This window comes from Oryctolagus cuniculus, chromosome 5, assembly GCF_964237555.1.
Source record: "Oryctolagus cuniculus chromosome 5, mOryCun1.1, whole genome shotgun sequence".
Taxonomy (NCBI): Eukaryota; Metazoa; Chordata; class Mammalia; order Lagomorpha; family Leporidae; genus Oryctolagus; species Oryctolagus cuniculus.
Window position 1 is genome coordinate 113,267,384 of NC_091436.1, and position 25,459 is coordinate 113,292,842.

Here is a 25,459-nt window from a genome sequence, read left to right on the forward strand (position 1 = left end):
AATGGGGTCAACAATGGTATGGCCAAGAATCATGCTTCCTGTTGCTCAAAAATAAATGAAAAGGGTGAAATGTGGTGGAATGAGAAGACCATGCCAAGATGGCCACTGGCAAGCGAGCATCAGTTACTCAGGAATGCCTTCGAAACCTGCCTGGCAACAGGCTGTGATTGGATGGCTTCAAAGATACTGCCTGGCAACAGGCTGTGATTGGGTAGGTCATAAACTGCCCCTTGACTGGATTGGCTGCCTTGGCTATTTAAGCTGCTGTACCAACTGAAATAAATGAGTCTGTGGGCTGCTCACCTCTGGCCTGCTTTCAGCCAGCTCCCGGGGTCTGTGTGGTGACTTCACACCTCTTGCCCCTACCATGCTCCTCCTCTCAGACGAATCCACCTCAACAACATCACTGACTAAATACTTTAGTACAGTGTTCATTGAAGCAGTAGTTGTCAACATCCCTATCTCATTCCCAGCCTCAAAGTAAAGGTTTTCAATATTTCGCTAGTGATTATGCCAGACACAAAAGACTATACACAGGATCAGTCTATGTGTAGAAAATTCCAAAAAATGCATAACCTATCTCTAGTGATAAAAAGCGTATCAGTAGTTGCCTGGGTTTGAGGAGGGATTGACAGCAAAGAGACACAAGGAACTTTGAGGGTGATGAAAATGTAGAACATTATGATAATGATTACACAGGTTCATAAATCTGTCAAAAATTGTTGAATCAGGGCTGCAGTATTCTGTGTAAATTATACCTCAATACAATTGATTGAAACAATGTAAAAAAGTTATCTTCTCTTTCATGTGATAAAGATCCTGGGACCCTCACTGTACTTGTTGTGTCTGGGGGTATACTTCAGTTCCACTGATCTGTTTGTCATTTCATTCACTGGGACTACATTGTCTTGATAACCATAGCCTTGAAGTTGAGCAAAAGTTTCACGAGTCTTAAAGCTGAGTAAAGGTTTTCTCACTGAAGATTATTTTGGCTATTCTATTTTATTTGCCTTTTTGCTTAAATTTTAAACTTTCTCTAGGAAGAATATACTTTTGTCTCATAAATCAAATGTGCTTTCCCTGCAGAGGGTGAGACTCTCTTGGGATTTAGCTTTATTTATGTTAGGGAGGCAGAATGGTGGAACAGGAAGAGGAAGTGCTTGGGAGATGGAACCCTGTTTTATTTCTAGCCACTCCACTACCTAATTTTGTGTGTTCAATCATGTATCTTGGCTTCTCTGAGACCCAAGGCCACTTAATGAAAAAATTTGATGAGGCTGGGGAGGTATTCTAGATGTTTTTTCTAGCAGGGCTGGGTACTGTTGTCTGCTCTTCTTAAGATATCTTTTTTGTCTCTAAAATAGTACAGGCAACAGCCATATGTCATTCTTTCTGCATTCAAGCAGGGTGTCAAGTCAAACTCCATTTCTCTTTCCTCTAAATGCTTTTTACGTATGATTCCTTTTACCACTGCCCCCTACTCCCAGGGACAGTTGTTCCCTTCTTTGCACCCTGGTGGCAGTGAGGGCATGTAATTATTCAAGAAGTCACCTAATTGTTTCTTTAATTTTATAGCTCTTTTTCAGTAGAGCCTTTATTTGTCAACTTTGCAATTTCATTTACAGGGTACACATATTTTCTGCTCAAGCAGACTTTAGAAGCATCTTGTGGTCAAAGCCTTGTCATCTACTTTCTTTGTTTTCCTCATAACTCTTAGGCTTTTAAATCTTTACTATGTGAATGATATTTGTTTAGAATCAAGAGGATCATAAAAATGAATCAATAATATCTGTGAAATATTCTTTATTTTAAATATTATTATTTGGAAGTCAGAGTTACACAGAGAGAGGAGAGGCAGAGATAGAGAGAGAGAGAGACAGAGAGAGAGAGAGAGAGAGAGAGAGAGAGAGGTCTTCCATCTGCTGGTTCACTCCCCAGATGGCCACAATGGCCAGAGACACGCCAATCTGAAGCCATCCTCCACTGCCTTCCTGGGCCACAGCAGAGAGCTGGCCTGGAAGAGGGGCAACCGGGACAGAATCCGGTGCCCTGACCGGGACTAGAACCCGGTGTGCCGGCGCCGCTAGGAGGAGGATTAGCCTATTGAGCTGCGGCGCCAGCCATCCTATTGTTTGTAACTCAGTACTGTTTTATAATTTCCTAGGTTGCTTGAATTAATATATTTGAATTATATTAATACACTAAATTAACACTAATTGAAGAATGCAACTATTCAAAATTACTACACTGATCACTATTAGAATGATTAAAAGATTTTCTAAACTCAATTATCTGTTTTATGATAAATATATGTGCAGTTAATTACTTTGTGAATTACATGTGTGAAGAGCTTTGGAAATGAAACACATCATGTCAGCCAGCGCCGCGGCTCACTTGGCTAATCCTCCGACTGCGGCCCTGGCACCCCAGGTTCTACTCCCGGTTGGGGCGCTGGATTCTGTCCCAGTTGCTCCTCTTCAGTCCAGCTCTCTGCTGTGGCCCAGGAAGGCAGTGGAGGATGGCTCAAGTGCTTGGGCCCTGCACCCACATGAGAGACCAGGAGGAAGCACCTAGCTCCTGGCTTTGGATTGGCACAGCGCGCTGGCCCTAGCGGCCATCTGGGGGGTGATCCAATGGAAAAAGGAAGACCTTTCTCTCTGTCTTTCTGTCTCTCACTAACTCTGCCTGTCAAAAAAAAAAAAAAAAAAAGACTTCATATTTAATCACGTGTGATTTAGAATCACGTGTTTCCTCAGATTTCCCTTGTTTTGTGTTAAAATCATTAATTAGTTATTGCAACTAATATTAATTAAATATGATTTGTGGCAGAACTTATCTTTTCCTCTACCTATCTCAGGTTTATGGCTGAGGCCCCTTTAATTAAAGACAGATTAACAGGAGAGAAGCATCCAGGTTTATTTGATAACCAGTTTTACATGACATGAGAAGGGAAACCAACCTACATACTCTCACATAGGATCAAGGTTCTATTAGAACCAGATATCTTCCATCCTTCAATCTGGACAGTCATGGGACCCTACGTACTTCTAGTATATTAATAAGATAATTTAGACATTGTATATAACTATGTCATGTTTCGCTCCTCTATAAGGAAATGAAGGCCTAAAGAATAAGGTGAACTTGAGTATTGTTATGCTTGCTTCGGCAAAGACAAAACAAAATATTGTTTCGCTTAGTTAGAGAGTTGTGGAGAAATGGGTCGGTTTAAAAGGGCATGGTTCAATGGTAATATAGTGGGGAAAACTTGGCCAGGCCTGTTTGTTCATATTCTTCTCTGTGACCATCATCTTCAGAGATAAGGATGCTCCTTTCTTGCAGGTAGGAGGAAGATGACTTTCCCCTCATGATCTTATGACTGGCTTCAAGGGACGGCCAGAAAATCCTTTCTGTATTTTCTGACCTGCTGAAGGGAGAAAGAGTAGGGGAAAGTCAGAGGGACTCTCTTGCACTTGCTGCTTCTCAAATTTATTCAATATATTAGGTGCTTGAACACAGCTATGGCTAAAGCAGAAGGAGCCTTTGCTTGTGAGACTGCCATTTTGGTAGTTTCATGTGTATAAGCACAGGCACAACACAGATGCACTATTAATTTTAGTGAAAAGTGATTTCTAAGATTTTTACTTTTGGCTACATAATAGTAATAATTATTCAAATCATTAAATGCTTAAGTATGCATATATATTTATCTTATTAATTGCAGTACACTAACAATATAATATTGCCATGTAAACTGAGTGCTTTCTTCTGTTTTAGACTGAACATTTTGTAAAAGTTACCTACATTAAAGGGGTAACATTCACCCTAGAATTATGACATCGTTTGAAGCATATTTATAAGTTTGTTCCCAATTAGCTATAAGCCCTGCACCCGCATGGGAGACCAGGAGGAAGCACCTGGCTCCTAGCTTTGGATAGGCACAGTGCGCTGGCCGCAGCAACCGTTTGGGGGGTGAACCAATGGAAGAAAGACCTTTCTCTCTGTCTCTCTCTCTCTCTCTGTCTGACTCTTCCTGTCCAAAAAAAAAGTTATTTTCAAGAAAAATATCAGAAAACTGATATTCATACCATATCTAAAATTTCTGGTTAAATATTCCTTAATCACACACAAATGAGTGATGAATTTTAAAAAGTACTTGAGAATTTAAACAGTTGTAGTCTTTGAATGTTCAACTTGTTATTTTTTCATCAGACTATTGGAAAACATGATTTTAAAGGATTTACCTGGCATTTTGGATTAAATACCAGCATAACTAAAGGATTAACCATTTCATCTACAGCCAACTACATAGGTGGTATGGATAATTAAATAAAGGCTAATTAAATTGAATATTTTGAGTAAGTTTAGGGTTGCTAGGAATTTGAGCTATAAACTTCAGGGATTCACTTGGTACACAGAGTACAGCAGGATAGTGTTTGTCAAACTATGAAAGGTCTGCGTTTTTATCTTCTGCTCAGCTTACAGGTTAACCTGCTCAGTTATAAGAATGCTAGCAGAAGGTAGCTGGCTCAAAGACAAAAAGGACTGTGAATTATGGTACAGCAAGTAGCATATTTACATTAGTTATCCTTGCTGCAGATTTCCTTGGCGCTGATGCAATGTGTCCAGGTTGGTGCCTTAGGCTTTATCCTAAGAAAGAAACACTGACCTTTGGGAACACACATGTTTTATAATGGGCAAAAGCATTCCTGTCCCTTGTTCTAGTATATGTGCTGCCGAAGTGAGCACCCTGTCCTTTGTTCTAGAGGGAGATATTATTTCAATTTCTAAAACTGATAACTTTACAAATATTCTTGAAAATGCAGTCGGGAACAATTTACTAATAAGATGTGCAGAAACATGAGAGATTCATGAAGAATTAACTCCCAACTGTGTTATGATGAAACTATATGAATAATTATAAGCTCTGCAATTTCTGTCAGTTTTGAACTCCTAGTGGAAAAGCTAAATGTGTCACCTATAAAATTTGGTTTCCTCATCTATAAAAATTAGTATTCTTTCAATTAACATGTACCTGATGCTCACTGAGTCTAGGCAGTCTTCTGGGCATTAAGAATAAAACAGTAAATAAAGCAAGCAAATTCACTCTTATGGAGTTTATATTTCACTGGGTATATGTTGATTATAAATATTTTGATGTATAGGAAGTCAAATGGAAAATATAAAACAATGCAGAAAGGAGGGAGAGTATTAGTTTTTTTAATGAAAGTGAAAATTGAGTATGAGTCTGAAAGATATGAAGGTACAAGCAATATGATATAAAAGGAAAGAGATTTCCAGACAAAGGAAACAGTGTATGTGAAATGTAAAATCTGATGGGGGTCCTTATTGCTTGAGTTGCAGAAATTAGAAGTAGGCCAGGAGGCAGGAATAGGGGAAGTCAGAAGATGAGAAATAGAAGATAATCAGAGTGATGTATGTGTGTATATAAGTGCGTACATATGAATACAGGCACTCAGGGGTTATTGTTGGGGAACTTTGATGTTTACTATGCATGAAATGGGAAGTCACTAGAGAGCTTTGAGTTAAGAACTATCATTATATTATTTTAAAGTGGTATCATAAATTGAAAGTACTCTGGCAGAAAAATGAAAAGGAAGAATTAGGGAGATCATTTAGGATGTTACTGTACTAATGTAGGAGAGAGTTTCTGATAATTAGAAGGAAGTAAAGAGAAAAGATTACATTTCAGATATATTTTGGAGGTAGAGTCAACAGAATTTGCTGAAGAGTTAGCTAAGGGGTGTAAGATGAAGAAAAGTATCAAGAATAACTTTAGAGAGTTGGACCCTTGTATTTAGAAGGATGGAGTTCCTGTTGACGGCAGTGAGGATGGGAGGAACAACTTAGGAGTGGTATAAGGCAAGATACCAGTTTGGGATATGTGTTACATTGAGAGGCTTCTTTAATATCCAAGAGATGTTAAATAGCTCATTAGATACAGGAATGTGGGATTGTCAGTATCTAGATGATATTAAAGATGTGAGACTTAAGGAAGCCACTATTAACTAGTTAAAAAGAGAAGAAGTTTGAGATGACCCAAAGTCTTTGGAGAAGGAAAAAATTCAAATGAGGGCAATAGTACAGATTTGGTCTAATTATGGTAGAGATGCCGAGGATCCGGGCAGATGGTACGTGTGACAACCTTTCAGGTGCGCTCCATGGCTCAACTCTCAAGATTTCATGGAAGCTATGCAAATAACTGAAATTTTTTCTTTGCTACCCCTGGTCAGTTTATTCAAAGACATACTGCTGATCTTTTTTTCTGTCAACTAATCAGTTTACCCAATGTATAAAAACACCTACTATTTGATTCTGTACTTTTCCCAGCTTCTCTGTCTCTCTACTCTGCCAACCAGACATATGCAGAAACTTCTGCATGAAAACTAACTAAACAGAGTGACAAATAATTAAATGTTTCTGACTTATTCCTTGATAATGTAGGGGTGAGAAGAAATCTCAAAACAATAGCGGAAAACCAAGTAGGAGGACACCCTACCTGCAAAGTAAATAGAGTGCTGAAATGGGGAGGTGGCATTTACAGAGTTAAGTGTTGCTGTAAGGTCAAAGTGGGCAGAAAATGAGAACTGAGTATTTGATGAGACAGCATTGTGTTCAGGGATGATTATGGAAAGAATGGTTTTGGAGCTGAGGTAAAAGCCTCAATGAGTTTGTTAGTGAGAGGCAGAGAGAGACAGAATGAAAGAGATAGGGAGGGGAGTGGTGGGGGGGAATTTCAGACAACAGGTGCAGTTAGCTGCACTACAGCTTTGATCATATTTATAATTCTTATCCTTTTGACAGTTCTTAAATTTAGCATTGCCCCCATTCAAAAAGTTGCATTGAAAAGTAGACCTAAATAAATGAGATAGAGGGGTCAATACTAGACGCATGCTTTCTTTATTTTTTTTTTCTGGATTGTTTAAACATTTTATTTAAATACAGTACACATACCAAGAAATGCATATAAGTGTACAGATAAATGATTTTTTTGTCCTCTGTGCACATTCTCCCAAAGAAACCTTTTATTTAAGGAATACAAACTTCACACATTTCATAAGTACAACTTTAGGAATATAGTGATTCTTCCCCATACCCACTCTCCCACCCACACTCCCACTCCTCCTCCACCTTCCTCTCCCATTCCCAGTCCCATTACCAGTAAGATCCATTTTCAATTAATTTTATACACAGAAAATCAACTCCATACTAAGTAAAGTGTTCAACAATTTGAAAGAAAGCAAAACAAACTGTTCCTGAATAGTCGAGAGGAGAGCTGTTCAAAATCATTGCATCTCCAAGTTAATTTCACTCTTTTTTTAGAAACTTAATTAGCATTAAAGAAGCATCCAAGATGATGCATCTTTTGCAAGCACTTAGACATAACTGTAACTTAGAAGACTTAAGAATATCCTCCATTTAATACATTAAAAGAAAGTAAGTGCTTGAGAAGTTTTATCATTAATTAAGGAAACACCTAAGAAAACAAGCAATGGAGTTGGACACTTACACATAACTAAAACTTATGAAACATAAGGATATTTTCCACTTAATACACTAAAATGATATAAATGTTTGAGAACAAGTTTTACTGTTAACTCTCATAATACAACTCATTGAGGACAGAGGTCCTGCATGGGAAGTTAGTGCACAGTGTCTCCTGTTGTTGATTTAATAATTATCACTCTTATGTGTGACATCAGTGATCACCCAAAGCTCTTGACATAAGCTGCTTAGGCTATGGAAGCCTTTTGAATCTGCAAACTCCATCCATCAGTATTTAGACAAGGCCATAAGCAAATTAGAGATTCTTTCTTGCCTGCAGAGAGAAGTGTCTCCTTGTTTGATGACCACTTCTTTCCACTGGGGTCTCACCTACCAAGTTCCTTCATGTAGGACATTTATTACCACAGTGTCCTGGCTTTCCATGCCTGTCATGTTCTTGTGGGGTTTTCAACTAGATCAGAATGCCTTAAGGACTGATTCTGAGGTCATAATGCTACTTAGAGCAATTGTGCTTTTGTGAGTCTGCTGTGTGGACTGCTTCCAATGTCAGAGCATTCACTCCTTTTTAATCCTATTATTCTATTATTATTATCAGATACTTAATCATATTTATATGTTCACATTAACTCTTAATCCTATATATAATATCACTTTAACACTTAATCCTATCCACATGATCACTTTAACACTTAAGATGGTATTTTTAACCACCTAGATTATGGGGTCTTGGGTCCCATAGCAAGTTTTTTAACTGTACCCTTAGAAATAAGTCCATAGGAATATATGAAGAACTATACAGCTTTACAATTACAAACTTCATGCACTTCATAATTACAACTTGAGGAACATGGTGATTCTTCACACCATGCCCACCCTCCCACCGATACTCACACCTCTCTTATTCCTCTCTCCATTATTGCCACCTTTATTTATTTATTTATTTTTTGACAGGCAGAGTGGATAGTGAGAGAGAGAGACAGAGAGAAAGGTCTTCCTTTTGCCGTTGGTTCACCCTCCAATGGCCACCACGGCTGGCGCGCTGCGGCCGGCGCACCGCGCTGATCCGATGGCAGGAGGCAGGTGCTTCTCCTGGTCTCCCATGGGGTGCAGGGCCCAAGCACTTGGGCCATCCTCCACTGCCTTCCCGGGCCACAGCAGAGAGCTGGCCTGGAAGAGGGGCAACTGGGAAAGAATCCAGCGCCCCGACCAGGACTAGAACCCGGTGTGCTGGCACCGCAAGGTGGAGGATTAGTCTATTGAGCTGCAGCGCCAGCCGCCACCTTTATTTTTTACTGAGTTCTATTTTCAATTCATTTTATACACATATGATTAACTCTGTGTTAAGGTTCAACAGATAGTATGAAAAAAAAGTTCTTCCTCAACAGTCAAGACAAGGGCTATTCAAGTCATTGTATCTCAAAGTGTCAATTTCACTTCTACAGACTGCCTTTTAGGTGCTTTATAAGTTATCACAGATCAGGGAAAACATATGCTATTTGTCCCTTTGGGACTGGCTTATTTCACTCAGTATGATGCTTTCCAGATTCATCTGTTTTGTTGAAAATGACTGGATTTCATTTTTTTTTACCAATATGTAGTATTCCATAGTGTACATATCCCATAATTTCTTTATCCAGTCTCCAGATGACAGTCATTTGGGTTGATTCCATGTCTTAGCTATTGTGAAATTAGCTGCAATATTCATGGGGGTGCAGCCATTTTTCAAAAGAGAAAATCAAATGGCCAACAGACACATGAAAAAATGTTCAGGATCACTAGCTTTCAAAGAAATGCAAATCAAAACCACAATGAAGTTTCACCTCACCTCAGTTAGAATGGATTTCATACAGAATCAACAAATAACAAATGCTGGCAAGGATGTAGGGAAAAAGGTACCCTAATCCACTGTTGGTGGGAAAGTAAACTGGTAAAGCCACTATAGAAGACAGTATGATTTTTTTAGTAGCTATTGTGAATGGGATTGATCTTAGAAGTTCTTTCTCAGCCTTGGCATTGTCTGTGTATACGAAGGCTGTTGATTTTTGTATCTTGATTTTATATCCTGTTACTTTACCAAACTTTCTATGAGTTCTAATAGTGTCTTAGTGGAGTCTTTTGGATCCCCTATATATAGAATCATGTCATCTGCAAATAGGGATAGTTTAACTTCGTCTTTCTTAATTTGCATCCCTTTTATTTCTTTTTCTTGCCTAATGGCTCTGGCTGGAACTTTCAGGACTATATTCAATAGCCATGTTGAGAGTGGGCATTCTTGTCTGGTTCCAGATGTCAGTGGGAATGCTTCTAACTTTTCCCCCATTCAATAGGATTCTGGCCAATATTTTGGGTTTGTCATAAATTGCCTTGATTCTGTTGAGGAATGTTCCTTCTATACCTAATTTGCTTAGAGTTTTCATCATGAAAGGGTGTTGTATTTTATCAAATGCTTTCTATCTATTGAGATAATCATATGGTTTTTGTTCTTCATGTTGTTAATGTAATGTATTACTTTAATTGATTTGTGAATGTTGAACCATCCTTGCATACCAGGGATAAACCCCACTTGGTCTGGATGAATGATTTTTCTGATGTATTGTTGGTGAGATGTTTTCTTACAGGCAACAAATAGATGTGTTTTATTTTTCAATCCATTCAGCCATCTGTCTTTTAACTGGAGAGTTGAGGCCATTTAAATTTTTTTTTTTTTATGACAGACAGAGTGGACAGTAAGAGAGAGAGAGACAGAGAGAAAGGTCTTCCTTTGCCGTTGGTTCACCCTCCAATGGCCACCACGGCCGGTGCGCTGCGGCCGGCGCACCACGCTGATCCGATGGCAGGAGCCAGGTACTTATCCTGGTCTCCCATGGGGTGCAGGGCACAAGCACTTGGGCCATCCTCCACTGCACTCCCTGGCCACAGCAGAGAGCTGGCCTGGAAGAGGGGCAACTGGGACAGAATCCGGCACCCTGACCGGGACTAGAACCCGGTGTGCTGGCGCCGCAAGGTGGAGGATTAGCTTAGTGAGCCGCAGCACCGGGGCATTTAAATTTAAGATGACTATTTGTAAGTAACGATTTTGCCCTGCCATTTTTCCATAAATATTCCTATTTTTTAATTTGGATTTTTTTTGTATTTTTACTGGGAGATTTTCTGCATTCACCTTCTTTTATAGTGATGATTATGTTTCTGAGTTTCTGTGTGCAGCACATCCTTACGCAACTTTTGCAAGGCTGAATGGGTGGTGACAAATTCTTCCTATTTCTCTTTGTTATGGGAGGTCTTTATTTCACCTTTATTCATAAATGAGAGCTTTGCATGATATAGTATTCTGGGTTGACAGTTTATTTTTCTTAAGACTTGAAGTATATCTTGCTATTCTCTCCAAGCACACTTTCTTAATTTGAGATACTTTATAACATGTTTGTATGTTGATGGGAATAATCTATTAGAGAAGGAAAAAATGATGTTGTCAAGAGATCAGTGCTGGAGAAACTAAGAGGGAAGGATTCAATGCACACATGGGAAAGCTAAGTTAGATACAAGAACCTTTAAAGCAGAAAATTTGGGCACCATTTCAGGGTAAGTGGATAGACGGAGTGGTGAGTGAGAATGGCAACTTTCTGTTGATAGTTTTTTCCTCTTGAAATAGAAGCAGAAGCTGTTTCCATCATCTGAGAATCAGGAGGACTGTGAAAGTGTTGATGGTTTGGGGAAAGACAAACTACAGAAAAGGGTTTAGCAGAATGAGCAAGTGAATGAACTAGAAAGTACAATTGGATTTCCAAGTAGCATTAAGGAGTAGTTTACACATCTTTAGTATATGAGCAGTCAGAAAGGTTGGTTATTTTTATTCATCACTTTCCACCTTCACAGGTACAGGTTAGGAGTAGGTACTATTTCTTTTTTTTTATTTATTTGACAGAGAGTGAGTGAGAGACTGAGAGAAAGGTCTTCCATCTGCTGGTTCATCCCCAAATGGCTGCCATGGCCAGCGCTGCACCGATCTGAAACCAGGAACCAGATGCCTCCTGCCAGCCTCCTATGTGGGTGCAGGGGTCCAAGCACTTGGGCCATCCTCTACTCCCCTCCTGGGCCACAGCAGAGAGCTGGGCTGGAAGAGGAGCAGCCAGGACTAGAACCTGGTGCCCATATGGGATGCTGGTGCTGTAGGCAGAGGGTTAACCAAGTGAGCCACGTTGCTGGCCCCCGAGAGTAGGTACTATTTCATGAGAGAGGAATTGTAGTAGGAAAGTATAATGAAGAAGAAAAGGATTTGTGGCTATTTTCATGGGCATGCTTATAATGATAGAATATGGGTGTGGAAGAAAGTAGATTGTGAAGGTGGCAAGGGACAATCAAAGTAGAATTAATGTATCATACATCTGTTACCACTAAAGACTCTATGGAGTAGAAGTTTTGGAGGGATTCAGCTGGAGGGATGCAAAGTGGCAGTCAGAACATGATATGTTTGTAATTGAGATCATGAAGGGATTCAGTTATTTGTAATGGGAAACATGCCATTGGTTTGGAACTGGGAGCTGAGACAGGAAGGGTATGGTTAACTGTGAAGAGGGTAGAGGTCAAGGAATTTAAAGGATGAGATATTGGAAGTCTCACAGACATGGATTTCAAAATGTGTAAATGTTATGACAAAAAATAGTGCAACTAAGGAATTAAAATCTTCCCATAACAAGGAAGAATCACCCAGGGATCTTCCAATGGTTGCAGCAAGGCACAATGGTGGCTGTACACCAGGTTGCAGCAGGGAACCACATTGTTATTGGGAGAAAAAAGGGACAGAAGCTCATAAAGGATTTTGCATAGTGCAGTCAGTGCTTAGTAAATCATTTCTGAACTTTGTAGTTTTAGTTCTGACATGTAAAGAGCTTGGATGTCAACATTTGTTATTACAAGAGTAAAAAAAAAAAAAAAACCAGAATAAACTGAAACACAATGATCATTTTATCTAACCTATCATAGAACTGATGTTGAGGAGCAAACCACCACCCTGAAATCTGGAGAAAGAGGTGAACTCAGTCACAGATGAGATCTTACCTGGAAAAAAAGCTGGTAGGTACACTTAGATGATAATTTTGATGAATTTTTCAAGGTTGAGTGTGGACTAGCATAAGAATGAGGCACTCCTCGAGGTTGCGCTTTTCTTTTTCTAAGAGATTTATTTTATTTATTAGAGAGAGGAGAGAGAGAATATGTAAGAAGGAGAGGGAGAGAGACAGAGAGGGAGAGAAAGAGAGAGAGGGAGAGATCTTCCATCCACTGATTCACTCCCCAGATGGTTGTGATGGTTGGGGCTGGGCCAGTGTGGAACCAGGAGCCTGAAACCACATCCTAGGCTCCCACAGGAGTTTCAAGGGTCCAAGCGCTTGGGCCATCTTTGGCTGCTTTCCCAGGTATATTAACAGGAAGCTGGACTGCAAGCGAAGCAGTCAGTATTTAAACCCGTGCTCATGTTGGATGTCAGCATCACAGGTTGGGGCTTACCCTGCTGTGCCACAATGCCAGTCCTGGGGTTTCCATTTTCAAATCCTAGACATCACTTCTGTAGAAGTCATGTGCCTTAGTGAGTAGGCTGGGCTTGATACGTTTATATTTTCTCTCCAGCTGCTTGAATTTAGAAGTCAAATTATTTGGGGCCGGCGCCGTGGCTCACTTGATTGATCTTCTGCCTGAGGTGCCAGCATCCCATATGGGCGCTGGGTTTTAGATCCGGTTGCTCCTCTTCCAGTCCAGCTCTCTGCTATGGCCCGGGAGGGCACTGGAGGATGGCCCAAGTATTTGGGCTCCTGTACCCACATGGGAGACCAGGAAAAAGCACCTGGCTCCTGGCTTCAGATGGGCGCAGCGCCAGCAATAGCAGCCATTTGGGGAGTGAACCAACAGAAGGAAGACCTTTCTAGACTTGTTTATGTGCTCCCTTTGACTCTTAGTCCTTTCATTATGATCAATTGTGAACAGAAATTGATCACTTGGACTAGTGAGATGGCATTGGTACATGCCACCTTGATGGGATTGAATTGGAGTTCCCTGGTATGTTTCTAACTCTACCATTTGGGGCAAGTCAGCTTGAGCATGTCCCAAATTGTACATCTCTTCCCTCTCTTATTCCCACTCTTATGTTTAACAGGGATCACATTTCAGTTAAATTTCAACACTTAAGAATAACTGTGTATTAATTACAGAATTAAACCAGTCATATTAAGTAGAACAGACAAAAAAAAACTACTAAGAGGGATAATGTATTAAGTTGTTCATTAACAGTCAGGGCTATGCTGATCAAGTCACCATTTCTCAGTGTCCATTTCACTTCAACAGGTTTACTTTTTGGTACTAACTGATAGAATAAATAAAGAGGAGAGTGATCCAACATGGGAAGCGAGATACTCAGCAGACTCATAGAATGACGGATGTCCTAAATAGCACTCTGGCCTCAGAATCAGCCCTAAAGGCATTCCGATCTGGCTGAAAAGCCCATGAGAGTATTTCAGGCATGGAAAACCAAGACACTCTGGCAAAACAAAAACAAAAACAAACAAACAAACACCTAAATGAAATATCTCCACAAGTGAGATCCCAGTGGAAAGACAGGTCTTCAAAGAAGGAGGTACCTTTCTCTGAAGGGAGGAGAGAACCTCCACTTTGACTATGACCTTGTCTAAACAAGATAAGAGTCGGAGAACTCAAGGGCTTCCATAGCCTTGGAAACTCATGACTGGAGCATAGGGAGATTACTGATGCCATAAACAGGAGTGTCAATTTGTTAAGTCAACAACAGGAGTCACTGTGCACTTACTCCTCATGTAGGATCTCTGTCCTTAATGTGCTGTACATTGAGACTTAATGCTATAATGAGTACTCAAACAGTATATTTCACTTTGTGTTTCTATGTGGGTGCAAACTGTTGAAAGCTTTACTTAATGTATACTAAACTGATCTTCTGTAAAAAAAAAAAAAAAAAAAAAGAAGAAGAAATTATCAATTCCCAACTTGACTCTCACTGGGATTAAACATGACAATAGGTCTGATCTGATTTCATCATCATTTAAAAAATCATCTATTATTTTTCACTTTATGTTTCTGTGTGGGAGCAAACTGTTGAAATCTTTACTTAATGTATGCTAAATTGATCTTCTGTATATAAAGAGAATTGAAAATGAATCCTCATGTGAATGGAAGGGGAGAGGGAATGGGAAAGGGGAGGGTTGCGGGTGGGAGGGACGTTATGGGGGGGAAGCCATTGTAATCCATAAGCCATACTTTGGAAATTTATATGCATTAAATAAAAGTTAAAAAAAAAAGAAAACTGAAATTAGGGACTAGAGCTGGAACTGAAACCCAGGCACTCGGATATGGAACACGGGACCTGCATTTTCACTGCTGGGCCAGATGCCCACCCTCACCCATAGTTTTTGGTGTAACCAACCAAAAAAAACAAATAATTAGTATGTTTCCATATTCCACATATCTACTAAATTTTTAAGAAATTCATTATTACTTTATTTTAATAAGAAACTTATTATTATATTACTAATTTTTATTTTTGCCAGCAATAAATTCAAATATATTAAAAAGCCAAAAAAAAAAAAAAAAAAGGAAGACCTTTCTCTCTGTGTCTCTCTCACTGGCTATAATTCTACCTGTCAAATAAAAAAAGAAGTCAAATTATTTAATCTTTTGAAATATTCTTATAAAGCCGCAATTGTTTTTTGAATATAAGAATGTTGAACTTAAAATTAAATTGTGTTTTTATTTGTAGTTTTTCTTAGAGCATCAATAAAATTGTAATTTTACTCCATGGTAATTCAAGGATATGCCCACACAATTGCAATGCAGTACCATAAGCAAAAAAGAAAATTGGTTAGCAATATGTTCACTGGAAGCTTTTGTATGTTGTGGTGACTACTACTCATAACAAATTATAGTATAGTTGAAAATTATCAAGAGATTAGATTTTGTTCTCACCACAAAAAGGTTGTAAGTATGTGAGATAATGTATATGTTAAATAGATTGTTGAATTAGCCATTCCATAATATATAACATATGTCAAAACATGTTGTAGAACATAAATATATGATTTTTATTTGCCAATTCAAAGCATAAATTAAAAAAGAAACTGGCTAGCATTGGCCAAGTACTTAATGTAGATGAACTCCCCCAGATTTATTGAGGTGTGATTGACAAATAATATTGGATATACATGATGTATGTATTGTGATGTTTTGATATACATATACATTGTAAAGTGATTACAATCAAACTAATGAACATATCTGTCATCTCATGTAATTACTCGTTTGCAGGAAAAATACTTGATAGATACTCTCGTAACAAAATTCAGGTATATATTATTATTAACTACAGTGGAGTTTAATAAAAAAAAGACTTATTTGAAAGGCAGACAGGGGGTGAGGACGGGGGGGGAGGAGAGCAAGCGATATCTTCTATCCTTTGGTTCACTCCCCAAATGCCCACAAGCCAGGGTTTGGCCAGCCCGAAGCTAGAAACCAGTAACTCAATCTGGGTCTTCCACGTGGGAGCAGGAACCCAAGTATAGGGGTCATCTGCTGCTGCTTTCCCAGCCCACTAGCAGGAGGCTAGATTTGAAGCAGAGCAGCCAGAACTCAAACTGAAGGTCCTATGTGGATGCCTATGTGGATGTTGTGAGTTGTGCTTAATTGCTGTGCGACCATGCCAGCCCTTTTTTTTTTTAAACTTTTTTAATGAATATAAATTTCCAAAGTACAGCTTATGGATTACAATGGCTCCCCCCCACCATAACTTTCCTCCCACCCACAACCCTCCCCTCTCCCTCTCCCTCCCCCCTTCCATTCACATCAAGATTCATTTTCAATTCTCTTTATATACAGAAGATCAGTTTAGCATATATTAAGTAAAGATTTCAACAGTTTGCACCCACATAGAAACACAAAGTGAAAAATACTGTTTGAGTACTAGTTATAGCATTAAATCACAATGTACAGCACATTAAGGACAGAGATCCTTCATGAGGAGTAAGTGCACAGTGACTCCTGTTGTTGACTTAACAAATTGACACTCTTGTTTATGGTGCCAGTAATCACCCTAGGCTCTTGTCATGAGCTGCCAATGCTATGGAAGCCTTTTGAGTTCAGCAACTCTGATCATATTTAGGCAAGGTCGTAGTCAAAGTGGAAGTTCTCTCCTCCCTTCAGAGAAAGGTGCCTCCTTCTTTGATGACATGTTCTTTCCACTGGGATCTCACTCGTGGAGATATTTCATTTAGGTGTTTTTTTTTTTTTTTCCAGAGTGTCTTGGTTTTCCATGCCTGTAATACTCTCATGGGCTTTTCAGCCAGATCCGCTTGCCTTAAGGGCTGATTCTGAGGCCAGAGTGCTGTTTAGGACATCTGCCATTCTATGGGTCTGCTGTGTATCTCACTTCCCATGTTGGATCGTACTTTCCCTTTTTTATTCTATCAGCTAGTATTTGCAGACACTAGTCTTGTTTATGTGCTCCCTTTGGCTCTTAGTCTATCATTATGATCAATTGTGAACAGAAATTGATCACTTGGACTAGTGAGATGGCATTGGTACATGCCACCTTGATGGGATTGAATTGGAATCCCCTGGTATGTTTCTAACTCTACCGTTTGAGGTAAGTCAGCTTGAGCATGTCCTGAATTGCACATCTCTTCCCTCTCTTATTCCCACTCTTATAATTAACAGTGATCACTTTTTAGTTAAGTTTCAACACCTGAGAATAACTGTGTATTGATTACATGCCAGCCCTTATTGTATGCTGTTAAGCTCCCTATTCAGGTGGAAAGAAAAGGGAACTGATGAGCTCGACTCAAGAATTGGAACTATCCATGTGCAAAAACAGAAAGGGAGAGGGAAAATGAAGGGTTATGAGGAGAGAGAGAGCCGGAGAGAAGAATTCAAAGGAAGCTAGGAAATAGCCTCTAAGGAGGAATAGCAACTGTGGTTTGGAAATGGGAAAGCTTTGAGACTCAGCCCACGTCTGCAGGACTATTCTAGTGGCCCCTCAGAAGAAGGATTCTGTTTTCTTCTTGTTTACATTCCTGCAACGAACTGATTGATTCTCTCCATGGATATACATTTAAATTCCAGAATGAGAATTTTATTGGTTCAGCCTGCCATCCTTGGCCACATTTACTTAGAGCCTTCATATGAAGCTACCTCAGAGGTGATTGCCAGCATGTGCATTATCTGCTCTTGTGGGATCCAAGGCTGGGAGGGTAGGGGTGAAGAAGGGTGAGGACCTTCACAGGTGGAAAACAGCCACTATGCTTAGAGAATACCTCGGGGCCTCTTCCTGAGACCATACGCTTAAAAAGGGAACAAAATGTAAGTGTGCTTTATTGTATAGTAGGATATCTGGCTGAAAATTCAGTTTGAGTTTGCATTCATGCATTTGCCTTGTTTACAGACAAGATATCTACAACACTTACTGCACTGACTGGCCTTAAATAGTTCTTAGTTGATTGATTTTTGAACAATTATCTTCCTGTGTTTTAAGGAACATCCCATAATATTGAAAGTGCTCAGATTCTAAAGATTTTTGTCTACAAGTATATTGCACTAGAGAAGCAAATGCAAAATACCAGAGCATTTATGTTGCTCTATTGCCCTCTAGTGGCTCTCTCGTGGTTTACAGTTACTATATGTAGAAAGCAGCTCTGCACTAATTCGAAATTAAAAGGGAGACTTGTTGCTTTTGTTCCATTTGGAGAATGCACTAAGAATAACCATAATATCACAATATCCTTATCTTTCTTTCCATGTTAAAATCAAAAATGAGACACATAAAACTCTAATAGGAGATTCTGAGTTGGACACTATGGAAGCTGAGTGTACCTTAGAAGCTTTTCAGTGTTGTTAGCATTTTATGTTAGTGGGGTAGGCATTTGGCACAGATGTTAAGATGCTTGCATTCCATATCAGAGTCCGTGGGTTTGATTTCCAACTGCAGCTCCTGGTTCCTGCCAATATAAACTCTGAGAGGCAGCAGGGGAGAGGCCTCAATTGAGTTCTTAACTTTCAGCCTTGTTCCAGCCATGGTCTTTGTAAGCATTTGGGGAGTGAACAATGGATGGGAGGTCTCTTTGTCTGTGTCTCAAAAAAGCAAATCAAAAAATAATATAGTGAAAAGTATGAGTTATTGTGTCGGCACCGTGGTACACTAGGTTAATCCTCCGCCTGTGGTGCTGGCATCCCATATGGGTGCCGGGTTCTAGTTCTGGTTGCTCCTCTTCCACTCCAGTTCTCTGCTGTGGCCCGGGAAGGCAATGGAGGATGGACCAAGTGCTTGGGCCCCTGCACTGGCATGGGAGACCAGGAAGAAGTTCCTGGCTCCTGGCTTCAGATCGGCACAGTGCTGGCTGTGGCAGCCATTTGGGGAGTGAATCAACGGAAGGAAGACCTTTCTCTCTTTCTCTCTCTCTCTCTTTCACTGTCTATAACTCTACCTGTCCAAAAAAAGAGTATAAGTTATTGTGGTGCAAGTTTTTTTTAAATCCATGCATAGTTTTTTTCAAATATGAATTTTTCATAGCTTATGAAAAAAAAAACGGTCACCAAAAAGTTCATACATTTAATTTGGTCTTCGAAAAGCTTTTTGAAACTACACACACACACACACACACACACACACACACAAGTTACAGATGTTAGGTGGCTGTTGTCTTCAAAAGTAGAGAAAAATGCTGGTACTTTGTTATAAAAACCTAGACTTGTATTGTCAGTCCACTTAAAGGAAAGGTACTCTCTCAGGAAAGTATGGATTGTAATTTTTCTTTAGCTCCTATTATAAAGGGTTCTAATAGCATTCTTCTCAGTGTTCTTCCTGCTTTTCATTGCTTATCTGATAAGGAACTTGAGCAGGCATTATAATAGTAGGGTGGCATTATAGGAGCCCAAATGACTCCTTGCCCAGAGGCCCTGATCTGGACTACTCCCTGATTACGTTAGGAGCTCAAGTTCTCAGCAACTCATGTCCTGGAACTAGTTCCTACACACGAATCCAAGAGTTGCCTTTTCACAGTTTATTCTTTCTGCTCACCATCTTTGTACATTCCTCTTGGGGAAAGAATCACTGTATTCTATCAGACGAGTGTTCAAAGGGGTAACATTAGGAGTTTTGGAAGTTTTCTCTTTATGGAAATGGTGCTTTTAGGATGCATTGATGCTTCATTACTAAATCTGTCATAAGTCTTAAAAATGAATAATTGTTTATTATTTTTGGCTCTTGAGTGTTAGGTATCTGTTAATTTACTGTAACTGTGCCAGGATGTCCATGTTTTACATAACTACTCACGTGTGTTTATGGGCTAAATAGATTTTTGGCAGAAGGAAAAATGTATTCATTTTTTAAAGCATGAATATATGCAATATTTTAAGCATTGTGTAACAATATTGTAGCTATAATAATGTTATATGTAAGAATATAAATGAATGTGTGCAAAGGGATTTTAAAAAGTTTGTGGAAACATGGACTTAAAAGTTAACTTTGATGCAGGAAAATTGAAATTCATGTATATAAGCTATCTTTTTTTTTTTTTGGCAGGCAGAGTTAGACAGTGAGAGAGAGAGACAGAGAGAAAGGTCTTCCTTCCGTTGGTTCACTCCCCAAATGGCTGCCATGGCCGGCGTGCTGCGCAGATCCGAAGCCAGGAACCAGGTCTTCCTCCTGGTCTCCCATGCGGGTGCAGGGCCCAAGCACTTGGGCCACCCTCCACTGTCCTCCTGGGCCACAGCAGAGAGCTGGACTGAAAGAGGAGCAACCAGGACAGAATCCGGTGCCCCAACCGGGACTAGAACCTGGGGTGCCAGCACCACAGGTGGAGGACTAGCCAAGTGAGTGGTGGCGCCAGCCTATAAGCTATCTTTAAAATGTTCATGAAAATATGTATGCATGCATTTGAAAGTATTTTGCAACAAAATTAACTTATCTTTTAATTCCATTTTTTATGAACTATTTGAAGACTTCATTTATTCTCAGTACACCCCTTTGGCTTTTCACTGAGACCTACTCAACTAGTAACACAATTTATCCTGGCTGCTGTCATATATTTGTAAATGGCTTCTAAGTAATTTCTATAAAAATAAAAAAGAAACATTTTTGTAATATCAGAATGGTTATCTTTAGTGAACTTCTTTGTCAGTAATAATCCTAATTAAATAATTATCAGGCACAATATCAATATTGGTAACTTTACTTCTACTTACCTGCTTGTTGGACATCAGTATGCCTTTAAGACAGTGGTTCTCAACCTTGGATGGATATATAGCATCATGTGGGGGTATAAAAAATACTGGTACTCAAACTCTTCTCCTAGAGATTCTAATTCAGTTCATTTGGGTGGGGCCATGGGCATTAGTATTTTATAAACTCCCCACTGGTCTAATCTGCAGCCAGAGCTGAGACCTCTTGCTTTAAGTCTTTCTGTAGTAGGAGCCAGAAGACATGAACTTTGCTTTTCCAAAGTGGTCCAAAGTGAGCTGGGATATTTCTACAGGAATCATGTCAATTATTTCAATTTTCTTCCTTAAGTCCTCCATTTCTTGGCCTTTCTGCATACATAAACTTAGTTTCTTTTTACCAAATTCTTGCTGCACTTAATTCACACTCCAAGTAACTTACCTTGCAACTCCCTGGCTTTTTTCATTCACTAACTTTTATTGATTTTAGAGTTTCAGAGCCTTCAATGTATAAACAATAATACAGCTTTTGCTTTACAAAAGCCACTGTATGATTATATCATTACAGATGTGTAAGTAATGAATTCTTTATTTTGCACTTAATCTATCATCATCCATTTATCCATCCATCCATCCATCCATCCATCCACTATCCAATCTTTCCTCTGTCTATGCAGATGAAGAAGTAATGTCATGCTATGTTAGGCAGTGTTCTAGGGGCTGAGTACTAAAGATGAACAAAGTAGACAAAAGTCCATTCAGTTGTCAAGTTTCTATTCCAAGGAGAGTTATGAAAGGATATGGAAATAAATTGCCCAGATCTTCTTCAGAAGATACTTCTTGATACAGATGCTTGGGATCATTGTTAGTAAATATCTTTCAGTTGTTAGTTCTATCATGCATTGCCTTAACTATGGAGAGCTATCTAGCCTATGGTCAATGCCTATCCTAGGTTATCCCACATCTAATGACAGAGGCAGAGTTATGACGTTCTGTGTATTAGAGCCCAACATAGGGCAACTGTAATAGCCATTTAGTTCCAGAACTCCACGAAGGATTACCTGATGCATGTTGGATCTGGGCCATCCAAAGGTGCTCTCTAAACTCTCTAATGAGCATTCTGCATGTTAAGTGCTGCAACCTGCAGCAGGTGGTTGCAGGAGTGACACAAGAAAGCTATGACAAAATAATAGTTTTAAACTGGATGTGTTCCAGTGGCATCGAGGCCTCTATTCCTGGTGGTGGGAGATGTGGGCCTTCAAGTGGCAGAAATTTGTGATCCAATTTTGAAAAGTCACCAGTGGTGAGCTGGGGTGCTACACCAATAGAAGGAATGAACTAGCTGGTCTGATGTATCAGTTACTTAAAATAAAGAGGAGTAGGAACTATCAGGATAATGGGATTAGATAACTCTTTAAAAGTGCAAGTGACATGCATTAAAAAGATATAAAAGGCTGAGAGTGATTAAGACACAATTGAAGGTCGAATGGAAATTTATGCGTCTTTTCCATCTGTCTTTCCTCCATATTGGCCAAGATAGTAAATCAGAAGCATATCGCATCACAGAGTAACTATGGAAATTAGTGCAGTTCTTACAGACTTTCAGCCAGACTGTCCAAAGAATTTGCTATGAAGAAAATGCTCTATATCTATTCTGTTCAATAGAGTGTCCACTAGCCATCTATGGCTATTGAGCATTGGATATTTGACTAATGCAGCAGAGAACTGAATTTAAAATATTACTTTTAAAAGCAATGATATTAAAAAAACCTATTTTATTTCAGTAAGCATACTCAATGTGATATCTACCCTCACCAGATTTTTAAGTGTAAAATACATTGCTGTTGGCTACAGATACAATGTTGTAGAGTAGATCGCTACAGATTTTTCATCTTGCTTGAATTAAATAAGCTTTATGACCTTTGAGTAGCAACTCCCCATTTACCCTTTTCCTGACCCCTGAAAACCATGATTACCTTCTTTGATTCAGTGAATTTAGCTCCTTTTAGATACCTAATGTAAGAATAAATGGACTCATGCAGTATTTGTCTTTGGGTGATTGACTTGGTTGACATAATACAAAGTCCTCAAAGTTCACCTGTTGTCTTTGTCCAATTGTGTAGATTTGGTAATTAATAAAGAACATAAATTCATTTTTTTTTCACAGCTCAGGGGGCTTAGAAGTCTAGGATCAAGGCACCAGGATTTTGTGTCTGATGAGGGCCATCTTGCTGTTTCCTCACATGCTGGAAGCTACAAGGGTGAAAAGGGGCCTAAACTAGTTCCCTGCAGCTCTTACGTTGCACAATAACCTATTCATGAAAGAAGAACCTTCATGACGTAATCACTTCCCCAGTGACCCCACATCTTCATACCATCACAGAGGGAATTATGTTTCAACACATGAATGTATGTGAGCATGCAGAGCACAGCATCCATGGTGTTCTGCATTGTAGAATTTCCTTTTCCAAATTTCAATCTATGTAACCACATTTTATTTGTTCATTTGCCTTTCAATGTTCAGTTAGGTTGTTTCCACACCTTAGCTAATGTAAGTATTTGTTTTTAGTTCATTTACATTTAAATAGTCAGTATGTGGCTGGTGACTACTCTGTGGGACAGTACAGATCTAAAGCATGCAGAAATAGTGATCTCTGCCATATTTCTATTTTATCTCCTCCAGAGATCTCTTCTTGATATCTCAAGTCGGAAGTAATCTTGTTCCTTTCACTAAGTTTCTTCTTGTTGCTATAAAAAATTATCACACACTTAGTGACTTAAAAGAACACAAGTTTATTATCTTAAATTCTGGAGATCAGACGTCTGAAATGGGGCTTACTGGCTTAGCACTAAGCTGTTGGTAGGGTTGTGTTCCTCTCTGGAGGTTCTAGCAGAGTCTGTTTCCTCATCCATCAGCTTCTAGAGGATGCCTGCATTCCTTGGTTTGTGGTCCCTTCTTCTGTCTTCAAAGCCAACAGCCATAGATAGCATCTTCAAATCTTTCTGTCACTTGGACATCCCTGATTCTTTCTTTCACTTATAATAATAACACTTTGGATTACAGTGGGTATACCTGGGTGATCCAAGATAACTCTTTATGTCAAAATCTTTAATCACATCTTCAGAATTCCCCTTGCATTGTTAGGTAACATGTTCATAGGTTCCAAGGATTAGGATATGGATGTCTTTGGGGGCCATTTATTCTGCTTACCACATGATTGTACTATTCTGCCTTAAATTCTATTTTCCAGTCTGCTTTTTCTGTTTATCTCCTTGACAGCAACAATTGGGTCTTAATGACTTTAATTCTTAGGGTAAATCTGTTAACTTTAGTACTACAGGTACTCAAAATATTTCTTTTGGATTGAATCAATTAAGATAAATAAAATAAGTATTTGATAGGTTCTCATTGAGTGAATGAAGCATAAAGATTGTCCTTAGGGAGAACATTAGGCTTCACTTGCTGCCTCGTGCCAGGACCTGGAGCGCTGTGTACAACACGAGCCATGGAGAGAGTGCAGCACTCAAGCTACCCAATGCTTGGATTGACTGCTACTGCTTCTGCAATATGGTGGAGCTCCAGAACAGCTAATCGGGAGTCACCACACTGCTGGCTGGGATGGACTGCAACTTTGCCTTTCCTTATGAAGAAGACACGAACTTTTGATTTATCTTCAACACTTCCCATTTAATCCTCTTGTCAAAACTAAGGCGATCTTTGGGAATCATGTGACTGATAATGTAAAAGACATCACAAAATTGGTGGCAAATCTTCCAAAAGATTATATGATAATGATAACCCTCAACTATGTCCCCGGGATGGACATTTTGCCAAGTCATTGTTGGATACATGAGATGGTAATACAGCTGTCAGTCAGCTTGACTAACCTTCTGGATAAGTTTTCAAATGTTTCTGAAGGCTTGAGTAATTATTCTATCATAGACAAACTTGGGAAAATAGTGGATGACCTTGTGGAGTGCGTGGAAGAAAACTCACTAAGAATGTAAAAGTATCATCTGAGAGGTCCAAACCCAGGCCCTTTACTACTGAACAATTCTTTAGAATTTTTAATGGATCCATCGATGCCTTCAAGGACTTTATGGTGGTATCTGAAACTAGTGATTGGGTGGTTTCTTCATTATTAAGTTCTGAGAAAGACTCCAGAGTCAGCGTCACAAAACCATTTATGTTATCCCGTTGCATCCCACTCCCTTAGGAATGACGGCTGTAGCAGTAACAGCAAGGATGCAAGTTTCATTGGCGACTCCAGCCTACAATGGGCAGCCATGGCTTTGCCAGTATTCTTTTCTCTTGTAATTGGTTTTGCTTTTGGAGCCTTATACTGGAAGAAGGAACAACCAAATCTTACAAGGACAGTTGAAAATATACAGAGTAATGAAGAGGATAATGAGATAAGTATGTTGCAAAAAGAGTTTCAAGAAGTATAATTATGGTTTGTTTCAACACTGCTACTTTTGTACATTGGTAACAGTTCATGTTTGCTTCATAAATGAAGCAGCTTTAAACAAATTCATATTCTCTCTGAAGTGACAGATTTCATCTTTATCTGTTCTTGCTACCCATGACTTTATACAGATGATTCAGAAATTGGAACAGAGTGTTTACTGTGAAGCTGGCACGGAGTTAATCATTTATAAAGAAGACCTTGCATGGAGCAGGACTCTATTTTAAGGATCTGGGGGTCTTGTGGTCTCA

General features: G+C 39.3%; 1 long non-coding RNA gene and 1 pseudogene across 1 annotated transcript; one reads left to right on the forward strand and one right to left on the reverse strand.

The window, feature by feature from the left end:
* Nucleotides 1-2,902: 2,902 nt before the first annotated feature.
* LOC103349780 (uncharacterized) lies at nucleotides 2,903-7,976 on the reverse strand. The gene is made up of 2 exons (XR_517916.3): nucleotides 7,898-7,976; nucleotides 2,903-3,424 (listed from the first exon to the last, which is right to left on the reverse strand). It is a non-coding gene; the product is annotated as an uncharacterized lncRNA (long non-coding RNA).
* Nucleotides 7,977-24,386: 16,410 nt separating this feature from the next.
* LOC100357747 (kit ligand pseudogene) lies at nucleotides 24,387-25,191 on the forward strand (annotated as a pseudogene).
* The last annotated feature ends 268 nt before the right edge of the window (nucleotides 25,192-25,459 follow it).